A 19105-nucleotide genomic window follows, 5' to 3' on the forward strand; every position below is an offset into this window, starting at 1 on the left:
TAAAGTACTGTGGGGATGGAGGGTGTGGGAGAGGTACACAGATTTAATAGAACAACAAACACCCTGGTGGCTATCACCAATCGAAGCTTCGCTATTCAGCTGGGGAAAAGGGGAAGTGGCCTACATACAGAGATTTACTGAGAGACCAAGAAGGGAAATGGAAATTAAAAGATTATGAAGAAATTAAAGACCATTTTCAGAGTTGGCTGCATTATAGACAATTATATGAGATGTACAAAGAAGATAATAAAAAAGGGTTTAGATACACGACCTCCAGATTTCAAAAGGAGGTTATAGAAGAAGAAGTGAAGCTGCTGAAGAAAGCATATACTGTAGTATTCTTCTAGAATGGGAAACAAAAGATGAGGAGGTCAAATCAGTTATGATCAAATGGGCACAAGATATAGGACATAATAAACAATTTGAGGATTGGGAAAAGTTTTGGAAGGTGTATTTGAAATTTACAGATTGTTCTCTCTTAAAAGAAAATTCTATGAAAATGATGTATAGATGGTATATTACACCAGTACAAATGGCAAAAATGTACAAAACTGGGTCAAATATATGTTGGGAATGTAAAGAAGAAAAAGGTACTTTGTATCATATGTGGTGGGAATGTAGAGAAGTTAAAAATTTTGGGGAGATTATATATAATGAATTAAAAAAAAAGTTTAAAATGACATTTGCAAAGAAGCCAGAAGCGTTTTCTGCTAGGGATTTTAGGACAAGACCTGCCAAGAAAAACAAAGAATTTATTTATGTATGCAACAACAGTGGCAGGAGTCTTGTTAGGACAAGGATGGAAGAATGAGAAGGACAACCGTGACTTCAAGGAAGAATGGGAACTTTTTACAAACTATCTAAAAAACAAAACAAAATGATTTGGACTCCTTGGCAGGTTTTGAATAAACATCCACAAATTTATTAGTCGAATATGTGACAGAAAAGGCAATGATATGTACAATTTTAACATGCAGAGAATAAAATGTACAAACAAATCAGAGAGGAGAGCTAAGGGAAGTCCTTAGGGGGTGGGAGAGGAAGGGAAGGGGGAGGGGGGAAATGTAATGGGTTCTTTTGATTGATAATTTGTTTTGTTAAAATGGTTTTATAAAAATATATTTTAATAAATAAATAAATAAATAAATAAATAAATAAATAAATAAAGCACTGTGGGAAGAAAACCTTTCACTTGAAGCTAGGTAATATTCAGCTAGTCCAAGCACTAACTTCAATGGGACTTACTCTCATGTAGGTGCATATAGCAGGGGTAGCCAACCCAGTACCCTACACAGGTTGCTGCACGCAGGCTCCAAGTCAACACTATGCTAGCTACCCCACCACATAGAATTTCAATTTTAGACAAAATTAATTCTCAGGTGCTTTTGGAAACATTTGACAAACTGGCTTGCCTTCTTCATATTTCATTAATGTGACTTTTAATACCTGCTAAGGGAGAAGCATTACAGGTTGTGTGAGAAGGAGAGGAAAGGAAGGCTACTATCAAGGTGGTGGCAGTGGTGGTGGTGGGGACCCTAAAGTAGAATATTAGAAGAGAAAGTTACTGTAAGTTTGTTTTTTGTTGGGTTTTTTTTGCCTTCCGTGGTTAGAAGTACAAAAAGCAGAGGATAAAATATGTTATCACAGAAAATAGGAGCCTTTGATTCTCTCTCACCTCCGTTCGCACAGCCTGCTAAGAGACCCAGGAAGATAGTTATATCTATTTCCCCGCCCAAAGTGAAAAGTGGAACAAAAATGCTGAACTTCATACAAATGATGATGGGGTGCAAATTGGCTGCAGCAATTCAGGAAAGAGAGCTTGAAGTCACCTTAGAATATCAGCTCAGTGTGTGGCATCGGGGGGGGGGGAGGCAACTTTATTAGGAGAGGGACTGTTGTTGTTTTTTTAAAAAAGGAAGTAAGTTAATACTCCCATATAAATCTAGGACCACTTTAGAATACTGTGTACAGTTCTTGCAGCTCAATTTCTTATTTTGTTTTGTTAAAGATACTGTAGATTTGGACAATGAAAATGCATTAATTTATGGAACTCATTGCCACCAACTGTGATCATAGTTGTTTGCTTTGAGATGTCTATTAATGGTTGCTAACTGCACTAGCTAAAACTGAATCCTCCCTGTTCTGAGGAAGTGTACCTTGTACATATTACCAGATCCTAGAGACTAGAGCAGGAAATGTCTGCCTCCCTCATTTCATACCTGTGTGACTTTCTTTGATCTCTGCTTACTGTAGAGTGCCAGCTGGCCTCTTGATCTGATGCAGCAAGGTAGTTCTTATCCCAGCAATAGCAACCTGCCTGTTAATTTGAAAAGTATGTATCACACTGTATTTCATGCAATGAGAAGGAGCATAAAAGATGCATGCAAACTGTCTGGGATGATGGAATCGAATGGCTCAAGCTACACGTCACATGAGAAGGCACAGGACTGCGGTGGGGAATCTGAGGCCCTGCAGGTATTGTTGGACTCCGGTTCCTAAAGCCAGTGTAGCCAACAGAAAGGAACAATGGGAGTTGTAGTCCAGTAACATCTGGATGGAAACCTCCCCCACCCCCATGTCCTAGGATATGGCTGATGCTTCAGCAAAGCTCTTTCCTGTACCAGTAAGTCAACAGTAAGTCAATGCTTGCATAGATAGAAGGACTGGAAGTGTGTGATACTGAATCCCACCCTATATATTCAGTGTGATTTTCAGCAAGTCAGTTACTGCCTGCCCTCCTGGAGCTGTCATCATCACCTCATAATGAATAGCTGGGACTCCCAGTTGTAGTTAAAGCTGGAGGAGAGATAATTACAGTGCCGTGGCATTTCTCCAAGACTGCATGAGGCAGAAGGATTGAGGACTATAGGCCTCTACTGTGTCTATGGACTAGTATGGCTTGTAGCTCTTTGTTTCACTCTCCCTTTAGTGTGCATTTTCTTTGATATTTTTAATGTTTGGGGGCTTATTTATTTTTTATGTCCTCAATTTTGAGAACGCCTTTGAGTTGAGAGGTCTGAGCAGTCATCAGTGAAAAGGCCCAGTGTTCAGTCCTATGTTTTAATGGTGAGGTGCTCAAAGCAAGGCCTCCATTTACAAGCATTTGATAGGAAGAAAATATATGTCATCATCTTGATTCATCATCACCATCATCATTTGTTACATTTGTAGACTCCCCCACCCTTCTATAAAAGTTCTCAGAGCAGTGAGAACTTGGCAATAAAATACAAAATAAAACATCAGCAATAAAAAAAAGAAAACAACAGTATCTTCTTCAACCAAGCCTCTTGCTAATTAATATTCTGTGGCCTTTAAATGTGCTTGTGGGGGTATTGTTTTTAACTGTTTATTTTGTGCTTTTATCCTGTATTTTTATCTTGTGAATTGCCCTGTATATAAATCTAATAAAAAATAAGAATAACCAGTGGCCACAGAATACATAGAAACAAAACAACAGACAAAAGCACCGTCAGCACGACAGCCCTCACAGGTCAAATGGAACAGATGTATTTTCAGTAGGGGACAAAGGATGCCAGCAAGTAGAATAAACATACCTCCAACTTGGGGGGGGGGGGATTTCATCATTGGGGAGCCATGAGCCCTTTCTGGGCCTCCAACATTTCTGCATGGCTAGAAATGGCTTCTTCGTGGCCCAACTCCATCTTGCCACATTTGGGGGGGAAATGTCACGCTGTCTTCATGTAAAAACAGGCCATAAAGTCCCCTGCATGCTTCCTCAAAAATCCTATTATTTCAATGAGTGCTAAGGATTGCAGTCTTAATTTTATGTGAGAAAATCCATTTTAAAGTTCATTTCTGTTCTGTTCCTTGTATTAGGAAGCAGGGCTGGAAACTGTTGTATGCTAACAATACACACTTTATTGTGCTTTAATACAAGTACGGGTCATTTTACTTAACCTTCCAGCTTGTTCTCTCCCACACAATCTCTTTGTGCCCAGAAAGAAGTGAATGCTGACGTAGGTTTCAAAGTACTGGAATAAAATATTCATTGTGGCTTCAGCTAAGAGTCTGACTGCTACATTCTGAACCAGTTGCAGTTTCCAGACAAGCCTACCATGCAGCCTAACATCAAACTCATTGCAGGAACCTAACCTTGACATTTTTGCAGGATAGTTAATGGTGACTAGGTTGTGCATGCCTAAAAGATGACGTGGTTAGCATACTACCAGAGGTTTTTCTATATCAAATAATATGGGAGACAAGACAGAAGCATGCAGCTCCCCATAAGGAAAGGAGCAGAAATGCCCAAAACCATCACTTGAATCATCTCATCAGGTTGACTGAGCCATCTCAAAGTGGTGTCCCCAGTTACCAACCCTGGCAAGAGATCCAAAATAATACCATGCTTTATGGCGTGAAAAACCATTCAGGGTGGTTCAGACAATAGTTGGCCCGAGGCAGGTTCATTCCCCAAAGCAGGCTAAAAGCTTAACTGGAATAGTTCCAGATCATCAGCGTCATCCAAGAATCCCTAGTGTTGGGCTGCCATGGTACACTTAAGAACCTTGCTTACAAATGAGTGTTGATAATTATGTAACATGTCGGGATTAGAGAACGTTTTTCAGAAGCAGTCTTACAACTGCAATTCCTAAGCCACCTGGGGACTATTTCTTCTCTTAAATAGGCAAACATGCTGGCTGGGACTGGTGGGAGTTGTGGTCAACACAGGTAGGGGAAGGCTCTTTGAGCCAGGGATGGCATAAATAAAGCATGCAAGGGAGTTGCCACAGTTCTAGAACTTAAAATTCTTCAGCCAAGCCACTGTCACTGTTTGCTAGAAATCCCTTCAGAACCATCAGTTTCTGGGGGTGAACCAAACCAGTTGTCCAACACCCAAGTAGAGGCTTATTGACATTCTGATTCTAAAACTCACAAGATAGTGAGTTTGCCTAGAATTTGGCAAGGAAGTTGTTAGCATATCCCCCATTTAGTCATCAGTATCATTTTACTCAACAGAAAACACCAAATGAGGACTATGACCTACCACATGCATAGGATCTAAAACAGAGTTCTTCAACCTTGGGTACCTGAAGTTGTTGGACTGCAACTCCCATCTTGTTTCGTGGTCAGGAATGATGGAAGTTGCAGTCCAACAACATATGGAGACCCAAGGTTGAAGCAGGCTGGTTTAAAACAGCCTGGCACAACCCCCAGGTTGACATGGCAACAGCAGCAACTTATGAGGCAATTCACTGGTGAACTAACAGCTTCTGCCACTAAATCGGGGACAGGATTTCTCAATGCAAATCTATGTTCAGGAGCTCGCTTTCAAATATGGATTACTGGATGAGGACATTAGTGCAGAAACAGAGCTTCATTATACACATTGTAGTTCTCCGTATTTTCTAAAAGATGGTGCTTTAACATGCCCCACATGTGAGATTCACTCAGCCCTGCTAAATTCAAGATGGGAAACTACAGTTGGATGGATTTTTGTTGCTTCAATCCCAAAATAACCTCTTTCTACCTCAATCCTTTATTATAGGTAACCACACTAGCATATGATTGATTTCTTAAAAACAAATTAAACATACATGGAAGCAACTCCTAAAATGAACACCGTGTGTAACTTTTTGAAATAAATGATATGTTTAAATGTCCTGTTTATTTATTAGGGGAAAATATATTATAGGATGCATCCCTTCTGTTTATTAACTACTTTGTGTTCATTTGGAAATGCATAGATTGTTGTCTTGATTTAATTCAGTGTATTTCTTTCTGTATTTTTCATCACAAGCCTATCTAAGCACACATAGATTAAATATGTATTAAATATTTACTATCTAAGAAAATCCTTAAAATAAAATATATCAAAGCAGAATAATAATCTCCTATGTCATCCAGGGACACTGAAAATTTATTGATCTACAAAATTAAATGAACACCCCAACCTTAAGTATACAGCTTGAAAGAAAATGGGATAGAAATAACCGTGATCTACTTTCAAGTGGGCTAAATATAATAATTAGCATAAGCGATGAAGTAGAGAGCTGGTGCTGACATAACATTTTGATGGATTTTCTCCTTGGTTTTCTGTGTGTCTGAAGCAGGGACACACAGCTGATTGCAGCAGCCACTTCTGTGACTAGAACAAAGGCATCTTGACATTTTTCTAGTCACAGAAAAAAAGCAAGTAATATAGATTTGTCTGCTTCACCCTAGGAGATGGGGAGCATGTTGACTGTGATGATACTTCCCAAAAACAACAACGTGCTATTGATCAAGTGAAAAAACAAAACAAACATTTTTTAAAAAATTCTTTCTAGAGAAATAAAATGAAAAAACGAACAAACGATAGATTACAAATAAGTAGAATGGAAAGTTCACCATTTTAAAAGTCAACTGCTCACTTATTCTTCTGCTACATGTTACAACAAATGTACAGAGTATCTTAAGTATTCGAAAAGAAAAGGGAAAAAAAAGTTATACCAGTGGTTGACAACATGGTGCCCTCCAGATGTTACTGCACTACAACTCCCATCACCCCCCAACATGTCTAGAGTTAAAGGAGTTGCCCAACAACATCTGGAGAGCAGAATCTTGGCTGCCCCTGCCTTATACCAGGTCGAAAAGAATATTAAATTCAATTGTCATGTTTCAATATAACAGTTTAAGGCTGCAATCCAATACACAATGGAGCTCATGTTTGAGTAGGTGTGTATACGATTCTGCAGATAGAGATGGAGATATGAATATGAATGCTACAGGCTGCTTATAATACATTCTATATTTGTGTTCTATGGAGTTCTATAGAGTTATTCAGGCAGCCCAGATATATCCCAAACAGTAAATACCACAGATTAAAGACAGAAGCCTTATTTCTCTTTACATTTCTCACATTCTGCTTCCAAGGCATTACAGAGCTTAATGTTAGCATGAAATAAAATGGAACTTTTGAAAGGGAAAAAGCTTGCAACAACCCAGAGCTGTTTTATTCTTTATGGAATTCCCCTATGGAGAACTCGTGAAAAACCTCTCCTATTTCCTGAGCCAATATTCATCAGATTGCTTGGAACATTTTGTAGATTTGTTACTTCTTTCTTTCTTTCTTTCTTTCTTTCTTTCTTTCTTTCTTTCTTCTAAAATTATACAGTACCAAATGGACTTTTAAAACATATGTGCTTCAAACTGTCCTGTTTAAAATGTTTTGAGCTGGGTTTTTAAACTGCTGCTGTTTTTAGTTACTGTATTGTGTGTGTGTTTTTGTTTTGTTTTGTTTTTTAAAGGTTTTAATGATCTTTTGTAAGCTGCCTCAGGAGGGCTTTGCCCTGAAAGCACATAAGCAGTTTAAATAAATAAACAACAAACTTTCTGAAACATTTTACATCAATTGAAACATCTGAACTGCCATCAGTATATCAAATGCGGTTGGAATAGGTTTAGAATTTTAGGAGAAATAACCTCTGGGTGACTTTTGATGATACCCTGGGACTAGTGGTATAACAGATATTGACCCAAAAGTTCAAGATACGACTATTTAAGGACAATCAAGAGTAGAAAAAACACATACATACACCATACAGGTCCAGGTACATTCTTGATTTCTGGCAACTGAAGATTCATCTCCTGAAAGACAGAAGTGCATCGCCTTGGAAATAAAACTTATTGCACAGACTAGGCAAAGTGGGTTTTGTTTTGTTTTGTTTGTTTAGGATAGAATAAAAGACAAGACAAACTGAGTTCTATGACTGTGAATCTAACTGCAGGGATGGTGGTGCTGTGCTGTGCCAGTTCTTTATGATCAAATAAGCAAGACCACCAGGGCTATAGGTGAGAAAAATGGCATATCTGGTTAGAACCTTGGGGTATATCAGTACTATGTACAGTTTGCATCAGTGCTATGCAGAGAGTACAAATTGCCACCAGTAGAACTGGTGGGATTCACCTAATGAACCCAGTCAGTAGAAGCTCTTCATGAGAGTTTTCACTTGCAAATTAAGCTTTCCCATCCCCTCTCCCCGCACCCCTGAAATTGGCTGGGGGTGGGTGGGATAACCCCTACAACAGCTGAGGAGCAGAGGGGGAATTTTTTCCATCTGGCAAGCTGATATGCTTGTTCAGACAGAACATTTGTAATAGTTCATGGTTGAATTCCACCCTAAGAATCTTGTGTGGAAACAGTGAATTTATTTGATTTGTCTACAAAGCTCAGACATTTTATACAAAATGCTCCAAAAACAAAACAGTGGTTGTACTATTTTGTTATCATGTAATCCAGAAAAGTAGGGCAGCTTTTGAATATACCAGAGGGGGGAAAAATCTTTTGTGGCAGTTATTATGTGGACACGTTGGAAATGCTTGTTTGCATGTTGTTTTAAATAAGGATGAATTTGATGCTGCTTAGATCAATGAGGTAATAGCTCTTGTCAGCTATATAGAAGATATATGATGCTGTGAAGCTTGTCCCTAAACCTCTGCCAATGCATTATGACCTAAAACTTTCCCTCCTATTGTGCATATAAGATTCTAAGCAAACAGTGCTATTAACACTAATTGAATGATTGGATATGTGATGTTGGCAGGAATCCACAAGCAACTGTGCTGAGACCCCAAATTCATTTTATTTGCTGATCTTTATTAAGCCATAAAATGGGCCAAATCTCCAGAGCTGAAAAGGTTTAAACTGTACATTTAGAGCAGGCAGAACAATTTTGAGCTCGGCTGGCTTCTTGTAAATGAGATTTCTGACACAGATCACAGTGGACAGAAGTATCCCTATAAAAAGTGGGTTTAAAAAAGAAAAGCGGGGAGTGGAGGTGGGGAAGCCAGATGACCCTGAACTCTGTTAGCAATAATGAATGCAAAGTACATGAAAGCTGTGCTCTCCTTCAAGGTCACAAAGTGAAAACACCAATTACTTATTTAAATCTTGTTGCTAATGAGTACGATTAGAGTGCTTTTTTTAACAGGGGAAAATGGTTGGGGCTCATATAACCCTGCATGTTAAGAGAAAAATCTCTTGTTTAGCTATCTCTTCTTTTTTTAAAGTATAAATGATTTGCAGAATGCTGCCAAAGTACTCAGTTGCAATTAACCTTATAAACTCATGTTTCTGTAGAGATATGTTATGTTCCCAGCAATACAATTGCTTGACATACAAGGGAGAGGATGTTCATGGGCATTTCCCCCATTTTCTTTGAATGGATTTTGGGAGATATTCTTCATTTTTCATATACTTTGGAGTCAGATAGGCAAACATCCCCAGGGCACTGTGATGCTGTTTGTCTGTTAAGTGTGAGCTGTATTAACTTTGTTGGGACTGATATATCCCTAATGCATTGATAGACTAATGAGTTAGTTGGAATCACATTCAGCAGTGTGGCTGGGAAGTAAAGTGTTTGGCACAAAGACTCTCACCTGATTTTAGTGGATGGGTGTTTTTAGCTAAGCTAATTTTACCTATGCTAATTTCATACCAGTAAGGATTCTGACTCTGTTGACTACTTTGTAGCATGATTAATTGTTTTCCCAGCGCCACTATCCCACTTTTGGTCCTGCTAGTGTTCAGCTTTTGCTGGGTCAGGATTGCTCTGACACAATGATATTGTTGTGCATGACTTTATGAACGTTTACTATCAATTTGGTTGTGATCCTATAGCTCTGTCCAGCAGGCATAACTCAGGCTAGCATTGCATTGTTTGCCTCATTGATTTTTCTCAAACTAGCTGACAAGCAGCCTAATACAAAATGCCAAAAGAAAAGAATTGCACACATATATATGTAGTAGTGTGTGTGTGTGTGTGTGTGTGTGTGTGTGTGTGTATTAAACTCCCATCCTCTAGAATTCTATATAATCTATGCCGATGCTGTGTAAATCATTCATCCAAAGTTGAAGTATGCTACTGAATACAGTACTTATTGTACAGTAGTATTGTACAAAATGAATGCTGAAGCAGCAGTCATTGTGCCAGGATTTTGGCATGGTGGCTGGTTTGGGGTGTCTAGAAATGGGGTCAGTGGGTTTTTTTTTATTCTCCCCCCTTTTGATTTTGGTTGATTGATTGATTTATCCAGGGTAAATATGCTAGTCATGGTGGTTTACAGCATATATATTTTAAATAATACAATGTACTTAGAGCACCACAAAACAAAACAAAACAGACTCTCAGCAGCTGAAAAATAATAAAAATCTAGTATTTTAATCCAAAAATAAAAGCAGGAGTGGATAAGATGTTATGGAAAGAGACAATCCCTAAGGTATTCTGGACCTAAGCCATTTAGGACTTTAAAGCCATTTACAGCCTGATGCTGCCACAGTCAGATTCTGACAAATGCAGGACATTCTCCAATTTTAGTACAGAATAGCATTTAAAATCAAACGATGCTTATAGTCCTCGTAGCAATATTGCCAATACTGGTTTTGCTGGTGCCTGGCAAATGGACACATGAGCTTTTAGCCTAATAAAATATATATCATACTCTTTCTGCATGATTCTGATTTTGACATCGTTCTAAGGATATATCATTCAAAAGTTAATTGGAATCTTTCATAGTTATGTGAGTTCTTTATAAAAAAGCAGTATAGTATAATGCCTGTGCTGAAATCAGCAATAGCATGCATTCATAACCTGTTCATTTTATAAGCTTGCCTCTTTTCCTAGATTACTTGAAACTGACATTCCCATGCATAAAACAGGCATTACATCTGTCTATATGTGGATCTTTCCAAAGGTATATATAGAGGTGACTCGGGGAAAAGCTTATGCCTGTACCAGTAGCTGCTGAATAACTTAGGAGGCAGGATGATGGCACTGTCTTGTCTAGTTACCTTCACTTCCCAATCCCCATATGAAGGCAAAGTGAAAAGAATGACACAAGATAATTAAGCATTTCAGTTTTCAAATGCTCTTTACTAGAAAAGCTAATTGCTTATTTCATAACCTTCAGTCCACCTCCCCCCACCCGCCAAATGCCATTCACATATGGTCTTCTTCATAAGCTCATTTTCTATTTAAACGTGATCTTATTTATGAAAGTTAAAAGGAGAATTGATTAACCTTCTGTTGGCTTTCTCTGCCATCTCTGAGGTTTATACCCTTGATCTCCTTTGAAATATTCTAGTAGCTCCCCCTCCCCAACAGTTTAGATCTGTCCTTCCTTGACTTGGGAACGCCATCATATTTGTGTCCAATTAAAAAGCTATCCGAGAACAGAGAAACACTTTGCTTAGATTTTATTGGTTTTCAGCAATGCATTACAGTATATATTTATATCCATCCATCCATCCATCCATCCATCCATCCATCCATCCATAATTGCTGAGTGACCCTCATCATTTGACATTCCGCCATTTCTACTGAAAAAAACTGCATTTTTGTATCTGAGACTGCTATCCTATTCATGTTTATATACCTTTTCCTTCACATAGTACTTAATATTCTACCTTCCCCTTTCATTGTATACTCTTATCTCAGATCCTTCTAAGTCCGTCTCATAGAAATAGTCCCTGAGTTGTGAAGGATGCTGCCATCTGAATCCATCCTTTATTTGCTGAATGCATCATTAATTCCAAATGCACATCCCTTGCAGAATTAAGTGGTGCATGTGGTTCATTGGGAGACTCATCCTCCAGAAACTTGGTCTCTTCTTTTAAGTGTCATTTATTTCATTTCAGCTTTTTTTTTATTAACACCAAAGTTATGGTACCTCAGGAAGAAAAATATATATGCTTGTTTGCTTGGCCATTTTTCAAGTCCTAACCCTTTTGAGTTTTGTTTTGTTTTTAACTTAACTGGCTAAAGGTGTTCTTGCAATTTGCCTCAAAAAGATTTGTGCTGCAATTTACTATGGTAGTGGTACAAGGATCATTTGCAGTTGATTGCTCTTGTGTATTAGCCCATTCCATTCATTGAAATAGCATAATAGCCAATACATAAAGCTTCTTAGCCCATTGCCTTCTCCCCAGACCAGTTGTAATTCACAGAAATATGACCACTACTTCACTGATGGAGCAAGAATTCAACCACTGTGCATCTCCCTGGACACCACTGATGTGTCTGGAGACCCTGGCACACACATTGCCCTGAGAACTAATCTTTTGTTACATAGCATCTGCTGGCCTTCCTCTTTGACCTTGAGTTTTGAGCCTGATTCTGATGGAACTATCACAGAGTTTAGCAAGTTGCCCTGAAATGTTATGGGATACATTCTCCAACATCAAGGTACTCTAGGTTGTTCAAGACTATTGATAAGGGTGACTCCAACCCTTTAGCTTCATCCTTTTGGGTTGGTGCATAATTTAGATGCATACTGTACCAACAAGGATGAAGGAATGCAAAAGTTTATTGTATCTCCTCCGAGTTTACTTGAGCATATAAAGTATTTCCTGTCACCTATAATATCACTTTAAGCCATTTTAGGAATTGTCAGTACCCTTTCAATACATGACATGGACAACTGGCTTGATTTTCAGATCAGCAAAGTTAAAATCTGCTGTAAATTCAATAAGAAACAAATTAGAGTACGTTGTTTAAGCCTTGAAAGTTTGATGCATAGTGCACTGAGAAAACCAATATAATGACTGCAGTTACATTTTACAGTGTATATCTATACCACACACATGTAGCAAGCAAAGGGAACATCTTTTTTCTCCTGTCATCTCCCTAAAAACACATTGGAGTCCTCTGCAGTGTTTTGTGCTTCATCTTGTGGCATGAAGGAATAAGGATATATTCTTTGTGATGTTTGAAGAGGACAGCATGGGGAGGTACGCTCATATATTTGAAGTGTGCCAAAGCTTTCCTCTTTCCTCCTCCTCACAGCATCAGTTCTGATCCAACAGTGATGTGACTCCTCCTCAGTCGTCCTCTTGGTATTTAGCTGCTGAGATCAAGATTTGGGCTATAGATGCAAAGAACTGAAATGTTCATTGTAGTTTGTGTGAAAGAAGAAGTTGCATTGTACTGACTCTCTTTCTTCAGGCGGAGTCAGGTGATGAAGATCCATGTTTGCATCTTCTTCAAAGAAGTGAGTTCCCTGTTTGGGTTGGGGGGAAGGCAGCCTTTATTCACATATACTGTATAGGTAGAAACATTTAGAATGAGCCAATTGAGCAGTTGGTCATTAAATATATGTCAGGTTGAAAAGGGGCAGAAGTCCAGCTGACAATATCACAGACTGCTGTGGACACTGACTGATTTAGGGCAATGGATGCAAGTTTAATTTTGGGATGTTATTAGAAGGTTCACACAGAATTCACACAGAAATATATTATAATCTATTTTCTTATTTCAGAGGTAGCTTTTAACAGGTGTGGGAATGTCATGTCAGAGGAAAAGGCTTGTTTTTATTTTTGCTTTCAATAGTCACCTTTGTCTAGTAGCATCCATTTGGCTCCAACCTACATGTTGGCAGGAATCTGAATTGTCCTTCCACAGGTGTTTCTCTTCCTTTTCAGTTGATAATCTACTCTTTATTCTTCACTCATTTCTGAATGGAGAAAAAAAATAACCATAATTGAAGTATTTCAGAGTGTCACTATCTTCATTATAGATGTTAGATCATTTTCCTCAATATTTTCAGTAATAGGGCTGAGGACTTATTTCAATGAAACAGGTTTCTAGACCACACAGAGTGGGGCAGAGAGGAGGAAGGATTTTTATTTGAAAATCATACTTAAAATCATGGAGCGGCTCTGAATTTTGCCTGTGAACACATTTGAACAAAAGTACAGCATTTAGGTTATGTTTGAAAATATGACACACCCTGCCAAAAATGTTTTATTCTGTTTCTGTTAGCTGTTGTTCAGTCATCATTCCATCTGTCTTCTACACCTCTTCTAAAACCTTTACCTTCTTTCTCCATTCAACACATAATTCTACAAACTACTATCATATCATCTCTTACTTGCCTTTTTTTCTAAATTAAAAGTCCCAAATGCCGCAACCTTTAGTCATAGGGGAGCCCCTGTACCCCCTTGGTCATTTTGGTTGTCCTTTGCTCCCTAATCCAAAATTTTAAGGGGAGAATAGCTTCTCATCTGGCCAGTGCAAGAGGCTTTGCTAATAGCGCTTTCAGATTCATTCACACAGTTTATAAGTACTCCCAAGCTTAGAAGAAAAGCAGCCAACTGGAATATGGCCGTAAACTGTTAATGAATTTATGAAAGGTGTGCCTGTTTACCTCATTAGAGAGGTGTGAATTCTACTTTCTTTCAGGGGCATTTTTCAGTTCCCATCTTCTGCAAAAATATTCAGGAAAAACAACACCCTCCCCCTTTTGAACCACCCCTGTAGAAGCCATAGCCGCTGAAATGACTAAAGCACGACTTTTTTCTTTCGCTGGGATTTTTGTACAATTGGGTTGGCAGCCCTGTATATCTTTAATGGCCATGCTACCTAGAGCTGCCGTTGTTGCTATTAGCAGCAGGTATTCTGCTCTCATATCAGTTACCGGTTTTATTCTTTTGTTTTTCACCTCAGATGGTGCCTTTCTTTTGGCTGCTTAATGGCAACTTTGCTACAGAACTCTATGGGGCAACCTATCCCCGAACACTTCTTTAGCCCTGTGCAGAGACATCTAAGAGCTTTTCTCCCTGAGTTCCCAGCAGGAGTTTCCTACTTGCTTTGTATGTTCCAGCTAACACAAATGTACTTAGGTCCTGACTCCATTGCTAGGAGCCAGTCTAATGAGCTGTCACATGGAGACGCTAATGGCAAGGCAGACTGATGTCCTTTGCCTGTTTGCATGATCCCACCTTTAGAGTCCACATAATGTTGCAGGTCTTAGACTCTAACTTTAGTATATTTGTTATATTTTAAAGTATATTATATATGTTGTTTGCATTCAAAGGTACCGTATCTTTCTGTGTATAACACACCCTCGTGTATAAGACACCCCCTCTTTTTTGGGACTAAAAATTGAGAAAATGGGGGGAAATTGCCCAGTGTTGTTGAGCTTTCTTTTCAGGGAGGGGAATGCACAGACTCATTGAGCTTTGGGAGGGAGGGGGTTGCTGAAGATTGCTCACCCACGAAGCCACCAAACATCTGAACTCTTGTCGAGAGCCAGCACCAATCAGCCGCCCTATTGCCGCAGCTGCCAACTGCCAGAGGACCTTGATACACCCACCAATAACCCACAAAAAGGCAACTGCCAATCTCCTACTCACTGCAGCCACCAATCACCCATCCCAACTCTCCACTATCCGTGTATAAGACAAGCCCCAATTTTTAGCAACATTTTAAAATAAAACAACAATGTCTTATACATGGAAAAATATGGTATCTCCTTGCATGTGCTATCAGATCCATTGTGACATAGCTCCGTGTCCACAACTTAATGAGCTCAAGGCTGCCATTTTTCAAATGCTCATGAGATCTGAATAGGTTTTGTTACTTCCAAGCTGTGCATACACTGGTTTTTCTCCTCCTCTAATTGCCCTTTATTCATGTTACATTTAGCAAGTCGCTATGTGCTCAGACTGCTTCAGTCTGTGATTTGGGTTCCAATCTGCTTTGTTTTCCCTATTCACTCGCATGGCAAGTTTTCGGTGGGGAGGGAGAAACTATAACTTTTTTACCATTTGGAAAATCAGCAGGAAAAGCTTTGCCATGCTTCTTGGTAATACTGGAAGCCTGTGGTGAGGTGTGCTTGTGTTGTATGTGTTTTGGATGTGTATCCATCCATGTCACATCAGATGTACACTTCTTCAAACTGGCACAAAGCAGATGTGAGAAGAAATGTGACATGAATGGCCTTCCATTTCACCACAAACTTCCAATGCTAATTAATGGCAATAAATGAACTCGTGCTACATTTGAGGGCAGCTTCTGGCTGCATAGAATATGCTCAATATTATTAACATTATCATTTATTAAATTTGTATACCACCCTTCTGTTCTGTCCCTGAAGTATAGCTTTAGACACTTCACTTTAATAGATGCAAACATCTCTTGTGAGATTCAAGGGTGTTTGGCATAAAATAGTTTAAATATTGCGGAATAAGGATGGTTGGCTATGAAAACAATCAGGACATGTGGATATTGTGATATTACATAATGCATCTTCATGTAAGCATGACACATTGAAAACTGACTGAATTTCAGAAAGGCTTCCAGAATTTTCAGATCAGGTGTGGATTTGACAGATCTACAGTGAATGAGTAGAATTTTGAACCACTCTCAACTGACCATTTCATCTGCTAACTGTCTCAAAAGAGTTGTGCTCCTTTCCCATTATATAGGTAAAGGTCATGTAGTAGAATCATAAATATTGTGTAGGAAACCAGAAATATAATAAACACCCATTTTATCTACCATGATAGCAGATATTCCAATATACTAGGGGTATGCAGTGACCACCAGATTCAACTTCTGTCTGCATTTGTAGTGTTTGGAAACAAAATGACCTGTTTCAGGGCTGCTGTGTGTCATTCCAATTCAATTTGTTATTCAGGTCCTAAATTGATGTGTTAAACCCAAAAAAGAGAACAGTAGCATGTGCCTCCTCATTTCTTACTACAGCTGGTTAGCCATCTCATATTGGTTAGCCAACTGTGGAATGAGTCACGCAACCATTTTTTTGAAGTGATGGAGGCATCACAAAGTGACTCTCAACCTCAATATACAAGTAGTAAAATAGCCTTGTAAAAAGGATATTCCACATGACCAAATCACTACCTGTCACCCTCTGATAAATTTCTGAACACATTTCAGAACTTAAAATCCAAATCCTTTTTGTGTTTAAACAATCAGGTTGCCTATTCCAGGGATGCTGAAAAACTGCACTTTGGGCATCTGTTGGATTTTCATATCAGGCAATATATGCAGCCAAAGGCGTAGAAGTGGAATGCTCATATATCCAGGAATTGGGCAACAGTTTCCTCTCTTTGTGCCAGATCACTGATATGTGAAAAATAAGCCCTGAGGTCCAATTCAGAATCCTTTTCTGTTCAGCATGCAGTGGGAACTCTGGAAGAAAGCTCATTTGAGTCATTGGACATCCAAATGGGAATTCTGCAAGACAGATGAATTTTCCTTGAAAATTTCACACCATCCCTGGTTCCATGTCACATTTAGTGCTCAGGTTTCTGATTGCAGATGAGTCTCATTTAAATCTTACACTGCTCCTTATGCTACATGACAACATCAGCACTGTTGTTTCAACATATAATTGGCCATGCTGAATAGATGTTTTAATGGTGAAACTAAAATCTGATATTATCACGATCATATTGTGATCATGGTGTTTGCTTTTATTAGTCTGGTTTAGCAATTTCTTTCACTATTGTTATGAATTTTGAAGTATTTTCATTTCTTTCACTTTGGTGAAGCAGCACCCTCTCTGCATCTGTTGAATTGTGAAGAATGTGGATACATTAACCTAGAAAAAGTCTACCTTTCTAACATTATGACAAGTATTTGTAAATGCTTCAAATTCCCAAATGCCAGCACTTTTCAGATCTACTGAAATTCAAACTTTTAGGCTTCTGCACTACCAAGAATTTTGAAATTCTCTTGTCAAACAGCTCAATCTCATCTTTCCTATTTCTGCCTTGAATAGGCTAGTCTTTCCAATGATCAAGAAGTATGGCAGTTGTGGTCCAAAACATCTAGAGGCAACAGGTTAGGGAAAGCTGGAATAAAGTGTTTACACATGTGTTTCCTGAGCTCTGTACTAGTAATAGGAACCCTCCATTTGAAGTAACAGCTCTACCAAGATTCATGCAGTTTTTATGTGGTCAAAAATGAGTTCCATATATGCAAGAGAATCAGCTTTTCATTGATCCACATTGAGACCAAGGTGACCACAGTGGCTAGGAGGGTGTATTTCCAGCTCCAGCACTTCGCCAACTAAAGCTTTTCCTGCATAGGGATCCATACTTTGGCAACTTCTATATTAGACTGTTGCAATACTTTTTAGGTGAGGATTGCCTTTGAATATCATTCAGAACCTGCAAATAGTACAGAATGCTAGTCACAAAGTTTTAAGGACGTAGTTGAAGGGAAAATAAGCTATGATCTTCAAAAGACAATCTACCAGTGGTTGTAACTTTGTAAACCATATTAATATTTATGAGACAATTTTATGTCACTTTCCAGCACTTGCCTTTTTAAAAAATAAATAATAACCAAAATAGAACACAGGTTATCAAGTGATAAGTAGAATTGCCAAGTAGAGAACCTAGCATGTGGGCATTCTGCAGGTTTAATTGCATCCATTTTACTTTACAATAAATAGGCTGAATTCGGTGGATGGATCCTTCAACTCTGATTGCAGCCTGCATTGCAATCCCAAGATTATCCACTCTCTCATCTATCACTGTGCCAACAGATTTAACATTTGCTTGGTTACACTGATTTCATTATACCAATATTAGTGACTTTTCACTAATCACTGTTCTTGATCAAGTATTTTCTTTCTCATTACTGTTTTATTTTTATAGTGATTCTTACATATTTGAATATGGACTTAATTTTTGCCCGACAAGTCAGTCATTAAGATATTGTCCATTCAATAATACTGGCTGCATGAGCAACTACATTGCATAAGTAAAAGTCATTATGATATCTGTGTTTTCTGTCTCAAAAGTACTGTGCATTTCTGTAGGGGTGGCTGTTTTTATGCATTTGGAGCTGTATATATAACTGGTTTTGGCTACTCTATATGAAAACGTTTGCCCTATTGTTATACAACATTTGGAGAGGACATAAACTGTGTGTGAACATTTTATTGACAGGAAGATGTGCTAAGTTATGCACTGCAAAACTATGTGTCTGAAGGCCACCTAAGGCATATTTGTACTTCCTGCTGTTGCTTTGTTTCAGAAAGTGGAAGGAGGAAATAGACATTACTTAGGACTGCTTGGCATATTTTGGAAAAAACGAGTTCTTGTTTCCCTACCATGTGAACCTATGGAAAACACTTTGCTGTATGGAAGGTGGTCACGTGTCTAAGCATAAACATTTTCATTTTTGTTGGATTGTGACCCCAGTTGATGCAAACCCTTAGCTAACTTTGTAAAGGAGGCTCAAACCATACTGAAAAAGGGCTGAAAGTGCCTCTTTTACCTCTCTAAATCAGTCTTTGAAAAACATTAGAACTCATTCTCAGGAATATTGAGTCTCAATCTTAATTATTTGAA

At 38.5% G+C, this 19105-nt stretch overlaps 1 protein-coding gene across 7 annotated transcripts in view; it reads left to right on the forward strand.

Annotated features, from left to right (window-relative positions):
- The window catches only part of LRRC4C (leucine rich repeat containing 4C), a 616943-nt gene that overhangs the window by 540595 nt on the left and 57243 nt on the right, over window positions 1-19105 (forward strand). The gene's annotated exons all lie outside the window — the stretch shown is intronic.

This window comes from Podarcis gaigeae, assembly GCF_964106915.1.
Source record: "Podarcis gaigeae genome assembly, chromosome: 1".
Lineage (NCBI taxonomy): Eukaryota > Metazoa > Chordata > Lepidosauria > Squamata > Lacertidae > Podarcis > Podarcis gaigeae.